The sequence below is a fragment of the Mytilus galloprovincialis genome, chromosome 7 (assembly GCF_965363235.1).
Source record: "Mytilus galloprovincialis chromosome 7, xbMytGall1.hap1.1, whole genome shotgun sequence".
NCBI lineage: Eukaryota > Metazoa > Mollusca > Bivalvia > Mytilida > Mytilidae > Mytilus > Mytilus galloprovincialis.
In genome coordinates, this window is record NC_134844.1 from 11874893 (window position 1) to 11884295 (window position 9403).

Below are 9403 nucleotides of genomic sequence, written 5' to 3' on the forward strand. Positions count from 1 at the left end.
CGCCATCATGAGTTGGATGGCCTTTAATGAATAACCGTTTAACAGATAATATCGGATATGTTCCTTATGTCGTAACTAAGATCCCCAACTTTTTCACGAATGTGACCAACTGAATTAAGACTATTTATATAATTACCGGGTTTGTAATAACATGAGCAACACGAAGGATGCCACGTGTGGAGCAGGAACTGCTCACCCTTCCGGAGTACCTGAGATAATCCCAAGTGTTTAGTGGGATTCGTGTTGCTTAGTCTTTAGTTCTTTATGTTATGTCTTCTGTTCTATTATTTGTCTGTTTGTCTTTTTCTTTTTTAGCCATGGCGTTGTCAGTTTATTTTCTTTGTATGATTTTGACTGTCCCTCTGGTATCTTTTGCCCCTCTTCTATAATTTATATTTTCGTGGTGTTGTTTGAACTATAACTTTTTATGTCTTTTATAATATTTCCAATGTGATGATGTGGCCAGATATTACAGAAATACGCCATATCCTTTTTGACTGTCCTAAATATGCAAATGACCACAATGTTCAAGTTGTCAAACAAGTACAAGCCTTTTTAAAGATATCAAAAAGATTCCTAGTGGTATAATGTTAAAATAGGTCAAACATATATTGTTATTATCATCATCCCTGTCTTTATTACATTTCCTTAATACATTCTACACTCATGTACCATACTACCTCAGTATTTCAATCATAATTGCAGATTCTTTGTCTTTATTTTTGAATATTGTCAATATCCAGTTAGAATTAACTTTGAAATAAAAATAAATCTGTTTGGGATACGGAACACGAAGATAAATAACAGCACAACAATTTTAGATCTAACGCAAATTTTTGGTTCTTTCCTGGCCGAGATTCGAACTCATGCTACTTAGATCTCGTGTCATCAAATCGCCTTGCACTCTGCCTGGCTCGCTAGACCACATGCACGACAACCTAGGCTTAGTGAAACTATGAAATAAAAATGTATATCATCATGTTATTATTATTTATTAACGCATATTACGAAAATAACAAAGAAGGTGTTGATTCATCTTTATTATTTTTTTCTAACCGAGTAACCAGCCAGCAAAGTTGGTTCTTCTCCATGTATCACCACGAATAGAGCCCGTTTGTCCACAACGACCATCGCTGGCAGTTCGCACAAACACAGTGTCACCTTGGTTGACACGTGACACGACTATCGAGGTCGAAGTTTGTATTACATGAACAGGACCGCTAAATCCATATGCATGGCCATATATAGAATCATTTATTATTAAATCGGTACATACTTCTGAACTGCTGTCGATAAGTAAAGTGTAGGTGAAGACATAAACACCCGTTTGTGGAACTATAAAGGAACCTGTATGTTTATTGTAGCCGTTTCCCTCATTAATTTGTACAATATCAAATGTTAAAATTTTATGGTCAACAACATGGCCTTCAGTCTTAGACATGTAGGCACTGAATGCTATTACAGGAGGTCTAGGTGTTACCGTCGTAGCTGCTGGTACTGCAACAAATGAATATAGTAAATATTAGTGAAAAGTGCAATATTACACATTACAATGGTACTGGTGTTAGTGCGTGACTGTAGTTACTAAAACTAGGTGCTCCCCAGCAGATGTTTAGTTACGCGTGTGTGTTTTGTCATATCTTTAGTTTGTTTTTTTATATATATTTTGAACATTTTGTGTTTGAAAGTAGAACTTTATTTCTATTAAATTCATCATATGTTCATATGCTAACCATATCGTAGATGTTTGCTTTTCTTAACAGTGTGGCTATTTCTTCGTGTCTTTTTTTTATTTTTTTTTTATTCATGTACGGTTTTTGTCTTAATAACGATTATCCCGTGTATTCTTTAATCTCCAACGTATAACGTTTAAAAGTATGGAACATAATCATAACAGTTTAGAAAATCTTGAAAAAAATGTAATCGTTGAATGCGGTAGTTGCATCCTTTATATCAAGCAATGATCGAAGCATAGTCAATCATACTATTGGAAGAAGCTATATACATTATTACTTTGATTCATTTGTCGTTTTTCAGTGCTTGTTAAAATGAAAAATACGTTATTTCAGGTTAAGAATTTCAGAAGAACAATCAAAAGACTGTTATCGTATATAAACTAGTTTCTTTACCTAATAACCGTTTTCTGTCATCATCATTGCTTCGTTCCATTCCATGACGTGTGCCGGACAGTCTATAATTTGCCCTTACTGCCTCTGTGTCATTGACGTATCCTTCCCATGACGGAATTTTCTGAATTTCCATTTCTTTGTGTTCCTTAACTCTTGCATCCGATGTCTGCACATTAAGAGCTTTGTCACTGTCGTTCGAATATTCATGCTTGAGTGAGTATGCAGCCAACTTTGCTCTCAGTGCCACTATTTCTGTATCTTGTCTGCTGTTTTCGGCTATTTGTTTTACTAGTTCCTCGACAATTTCATCCAAACGTCTACTTTGCTCAACTATTAAAAGTTTAAGCTCTTTTAATTCATGACTCTCGTGAAATGCATATGAAGTGTATGCCTGAAAAAGATACAAAACAGCCAAGTATGATAAATTCATTTTGAAGTAGATTACATTAAACTTGGCCAATTCAATCTTAGTGCAATGATAAGAGATGTTCCAATTAGATATGGTGTTCTATTGGTAATAATTCAATCTCGTTCGTGGGCCTTCTTAAAAAATATAAAAAAAGAAGATATGGTATGATTGCAAATAAGACAACTCTTCACGAGAGACCAAATGACACAGAAATCAACAACTATAGGTCAGCGTACGACATGTAACAATGAGCAAAGCCCATATTGCATAATTGTGAGCTATACAAGGCACCGAAATGACAACTGCAAAACAATTCAAAACCAAAACAACTAACGGCATAATATATGTACAAAATAATGAAATAAAAACAAATATGTAACAGCAACAATTAAACGACAACCACTGAATTACAGGCTCCTGACTCGGGACACGCACAAACAGAATGTTGCAGGGTTAAACATGTTAGTGGGCGCGAAACCCTCCGCTTATCCTGGGACAGTGGTGCAACAAAACAATACAATAACTGTAAAAAAAAAAAACAATAAACCAACAACGCATCTGATCAACAGCAACAAACAACAACCACTCAATTACATGCTCCTGACTTGCTAGTTGGGATCAGCACACACAGAATGTGCCGCGTTTAAACATCTTAGCGGACGTCCAATCCTTCCCCTAAAATGGGGCATAAGAACAAACTAAAAAAATCAGTTGAAATAGGCTTAACTCATCAGATTCAAATAAATAGAAATGCATCCAACAAAAACACAGTGGACGTGTCCTGGTACTTGTATAACCCAACAACAAAAGGACACTTAGTACAGATCTGAGAGTACTCGCAGTTACTGACATCTAGTTCAAAGCCAATAACAACGTATAGAATAATCATGCATCTAATATTGAAGCATATATATTCATCTATAGAAAATATTTGGTACCGTAATTAATGGGAAAGAAAACACGTTAATTAGTATCTGCTTCTGAATTATCTGAATTTCTTATAATACATAAATAGTCATTCATTGTGTATGAGGTGCAGCCTGATGAAGATATTTTTTTTTATGAAATTGTGATTTTATTTCCATAGATTTTAAGGGCACTAACATTTGATCGCAATGTTTGCCATCGATGCTGTATTCAAAGGGGTGAAAGGTATTTAAATAAGTTCATCCTATGAGATTGAAAAGTTGACGGATTGGTATAGTGTTCCCCATGTCCATGAAAACACTTGAAATCTGTGGAATTCCTTCGTTTTGTTCACATTCATTTTTTGTTTTTCTTAAAACCTAACCACTCCGAAGCACCGGTTTTGTGTTTTTTTTTTTTTTTTTTTTGGTTAGGGGAGGGAGGGGGGGTGTAGATGAGGCTGTAATTTTCGCCTTTTTTCACATGAATTAAATTTATTTTCACAAATACAAATTGTAAGCTCTCATTCACGGAAATTGTGAATTCTTTTTACATCAACACATTTTTCATTGAAGCTGCCACGAAGCCAAAGTTTAAGTTATTGTCTATTATTCTTGCCCATACTTTTTCGGTTTTCTTACTGAAGTGGTTTTGACATAACTGTGGTTAAGATGAAACTGTTATGCGACCCTGCAGTTTGCGTTCTGTAATAATCCTTTAAGATTTAGGACAGTTCGTATTTGGTTTTACCAGTACTCAATCAAGTTTTCATGTTAAAAGTCTCAAATTTTATTACCTTAGGTTGAGAGTTACCATTGATAACTCGAAACAGTTGATGATATGTGCATACCCATACAACAATATAGAGAAATCTCAGATGTTACCTAACATATAAAAGGGACAACTCATGACAGGGATGGGGTAATTAAAAATGTAATGGTAATTAAGTGTAATGCATTACAATTTTCCATGTAATTGAATGTAATGTGTAATTGAGCATTTTTTTAATTACATGTAATGGTAATTTAATTAATTACATTGAAAAAAGTATGTAATGCTCAATTACTTTTGAATTACATTTCAATTACATGTACTTTTATGGTGTTACAGTTAAGGATTTGTGTTTTATAATATAAATTGTAAAATTATATATATTTTTCAAATATTACTATCAATTCTTTTTAATGTATGAAGTCTGTAATTTTTTCTTAAGTTTTTATATATTTTATTTGACCTACAGATTTTTTTTTAATAGTCTTATAATTTAAAAAATGTGATAATTATATATATTAGGGTTGTTCAGTTTTTAAGAAAGATCTTTAACTAAATAGATTGATAAGTAATAAACACCTTGTTAAACACAAACAATGAAATGTGTCACTGTGAAACATCTTTCTGAGACAGTTCATTTAGAATTTAAAATCACTGCATACAATCATTTTGTCAAATTAGTATACACAAAAGGATTATAGAAATAAAAATTAACAGCTATAAAAACAAACAGCAATTAACCAGATTAAAATGTCATGGGGCAATGCCACTATTACAGATATTTTATTTAATTAGCAAAATATTGCTAATATTGAGACATTATATACATTGTTTGTACTAAAAAAAAATTTCAATATTGTGACAAGCACTTTTTTATATTTTTAAAGTAAAATAAAAAAAATTTTTAAATTAATTTATAATTTCTTTATTCATATTATGTTTAATTCAAATGAGTTCATTTCTGAGATGTCAAAATACCCCTCGATGTATTGGCAAGTTAATAGGAACAAATTCCCTCTCCTATCAATATAATGATCTTCTAATCAAAAAACTTCCATGTCCCGATCAAACAATATCTTGTACCATATTAGCTCCTGTCGAAAGACTATTTACAATTGCTGTTTTCAGACCAGAGAGATTCAGAATAATTGACAAAACATTAAAATAACTATATTAAATGATTATCAAATGCAACGCTTAAACTCTGCTTATATGAAAATTTTACACATGCATTATATAAACATGTAAATTATTGTTAAAATATATCATGATGAAATGTAATGTGTAATTTAATTAATTACTTTAGTAAAGTAATTGTAATTTAATTAATTACATTTCAAAAACTGTGTAATGTGTAATTAGTGTAATTGACCATTTTTGCAATGTAATGTGTAATTTAATTAATTACATTCCAATGTAATTGACCCCAAGTCTGACTCATGAGTCTGTTTGGAATAATATCTTATCCAATACGTATTGAGCAAATACAATTTGTTTAAAATAACCGCAATTAGTCATTCATCAAGGTCGTTCAATGTTGAATACTGAATTCATTTTTTTGTTTTTCTTAAAACATAACCACTCCGAAGCACCGGTTTTGTGTTGGGTTTTTTTTTGGGGGGGGGGGGGTGTAGATGAGGTTGTAATTTTCGCCTTTTTTCACATGAATTAAATTTATTTTCACAAATACAAATTGTAAGCTCTCATTCACGGGAATTGTGAATTCTTTTTACATCAATTTTGTGACTATCAATACCATAGCTATATGTACATAGCATACCACCCTCTTTGATGATGACAAAATACTTGACACTAGTTACTTTATAAGAAACATACAAATAAACGTATTTTAGCAATTAACCTATGAAATATGCACAACAAGGCATTGATGTAATGATGATGTTTGCATCGTAAAGCTCAGGATAAGATTATTATAAGTAGATATGTGAAGTAATTCAATCTAAGCGTCAAAACACAATTTCTCTGGTGAAATATCTTTCTCAAACACTGAGGAGTTTGACCAAACGTAATATGCACACAGTGTGTTTGTTTTTATGTCTAGGTGATGAATTCGAGATTCATATTGTTGTTTGGCAGAATCAAAAGGAGAAATAAATCAAGGTGCTTACAAAGACTTATGTCTCAAGTATACAAAGTCATTTCCTTTATCGGATAAACTAGGCCAAGTTTGATAACAGTCAAAATTCCGGATGCAAATGCTATTTAAATCTCAATTTCTCTTTTTCGAACTGATAAAAATCCTAATGACCCTCTATGTTTCATAAAACTTAAGACGTGTTACGTGATGCATTATCATTCTCGGATACATTTAAAACTACTGAATTTAAAATTTAATCATGTTTTATACGTTTTAAATATGCATATTCGCTTTCTATTAGAGTAAAATCTAGCGTTAAGTTTAGTTTCAGATTCATATTTTTATGTTCTTTGTATTCCCACTAAAAAAAATTAATACCAAAGTTGAAAAGTATAAATGCTTGTAAACAAGTTATCTTATTTTACCATGTATCCTTTTTATTGTCGTCATTTGTTTTTTTGTTTTGTCTTTTGATTAGTCGATTGGTTTTATTGGGATTTTTTTAATACTGAATCTTTCAGTCAATAATGAATAATGGTTTTTGGTTTTTCTAAGATGTTGTTTAGGAGATATATGCGAGTATTGAAAAGCTTTATTCATCTGAAATTTGAACAAGACAATCATATGTTGGTGATCATTGCGGTTTTTTAACCCAAATCTCCTTTTTTTTCATATTTTCCGTATTATAACCTTTAATTTGTTGCTCTTTTCTTGACTGACGTTCGTTGATAGCTCACAATGACAGGTCGAATTGTAGTTAACTTCATTTTATTCAATTTTGGACGACATCCTAATGGTTAATTGTGTAGAAAAAAAGTGATACATGTAAAACAGAAAAAAGTAACAAAAACCGCGTATTTCGGCAAAAATCTGTCAGAATAAAATAAACAAAATAAATGAAGCGGAAACTACTGCGGTATCGTAAATATCTTATTCATCAGGAAATTTATATTTGGATTCAAGTTTTTAGAACAGTTAAATTTCCTTATTATGTACATGTTTAAGTTCCTGAATAGTATATATATCAAACCAACTTTCATATTCATTTAAAAATAATAAAGTTTGTATTTTAAAACCTGATAATTCTAAAATTATTTAGTCTTCAGTCTGTTGTTCTCTTTTGAACCATTTTAAGCCATAATTATCAAGTTAGTATATTCAAACGCCCTTGAATTGCTTAACTACATGTTAAAAGTTGGTATAGACGATTAGTGATATAGTTAGATTTGAAATGAATACAAACACATGATAGAAAAGTAACATTAACATGGCACTGTAATAATTTGGAGTCAGTGATTTTTCAGTCGGAAGAAATAACGCTTTATGGTTGTATATAAATACATCATGGTGTGGTGAATTTGAATTAGTTCCTACGTCACAAGATATTTGACTTCTGACCCCTCAGTCGTACAAAAACCGATAGTGATAATGCAAAAACATTATATTTGTTCCTATTCTGGCAATGATATTCTTGGGTGACAAATTGGTCTATTAATCAGATACATGTATAAACAATGCAGTTTTAATTGGAAAACGAATTGGCAACGATTTATCACTTTCTTTTCTGCTTTTAAAACGCCCTCCGTACACCCATTTACTCATGCAATTAATTATATAATATATGCACTTATTTATACAATTTTTAAATAAATGTCTGGTAATTTTCAAGCATTAGGTCGACGTCTATTTACACATTACAACCATTTATTCTGTCGCGAGCCATAATTTTACAGATTTAATTAAGTAAACATTGAAATTTATCTTTCCATTTTAATTTTGTGAAGAAACAATGATTTATCAAACTGAAGCTAATATCAAAGAGAGAGAAGGTCATTAAGGTTGACAAATGAAACAAAATAAATGGTTGATGGTGTTTATCCACCCCCATCTTTATAGTATTAGAGCTTGTTCTGTCCAATAACTTTATTATCTCTCCTTGTTCAAATTACTGTTAAAGTCACCTTCTCTATGTATATTTATATAATGTTATCTTGTTAGTGATAAAGTAATATTTGCTCTGTAGGGGATAACTTCGCGTCTTCACTGATCATTTTTCCGATCCATACTTCATATGGGGAAAAAAACAATGAATCAAATATATATAAACAAACAAATAAAACATTTTTCGATACCCAAATTGTGGGACGTAAATTGGCAATAGCTACGATTTGGACAAATTAATAAGATACCGTACTATTCTTTTTGTTTCACCTGATAAGCGGTACTGAAAATATATTTCGTTATGAGCAGACTGTTCAGCCCAAATTTGTAAAAACAAGCTACAAATCATCGCTGATGCATTATTCACTTGCAAGTGAATAATTAACCCTCAATTGACTTTTCATACAGTAAGTAAGGAAGTAAGATTTTTTTTATTATTAAAGTGACATGTGTAATAACGTTACAGTTTGATAAAGTAAACAAGTATATTATATATATATAATAAAATACACCCGACCAATTGTGTCTACAAGACACTTTAAATAAATAATATGGGGACGTTTTTTTCATTTTTTCATATCAATGAATTATTAAAAATGAAATTGGTCTTGCGTTCTTTCCTATTTTATACTAGACTGATAAATATATATTTTACTCAAAGTTTCATACAAAGGAGACCGGAAAAAGGAAGTACATTGTAGATTTCGGGAATTCAAAACATGACATCAAAAAAATTGAACGATTTTGAGTTTAATAGTACAATGAAAATTTCGGGGAAATTTTCCCGATTTTTTTTTTTATTTATTTTTACATTGAATATGACGTCATAACTTAAAGAACGTCACAGCTAAATCCCTAACATCAGAACCAAAATCGGGAACGTTATGGTATTTCCGTTTCTTTTATCAACATGTTTGAATTTAAAAAAAATAATACATACAGACATCGTCCCCATTCACAGGTTATGCCTGCCTCATATTGATAAATAAGCTTTATTTAGAGTCGGCAAGGTATACAAACATAGACAAAACATAAGCTCTAATGAGCTTTTAACCGACATTAAAGTATTAAATCATAAAACGTTTTTGTGACATTCAATTTAACCCATTAGTGAGCTACCATTTGATTTTTATGGGGGGGGGGGGGGGC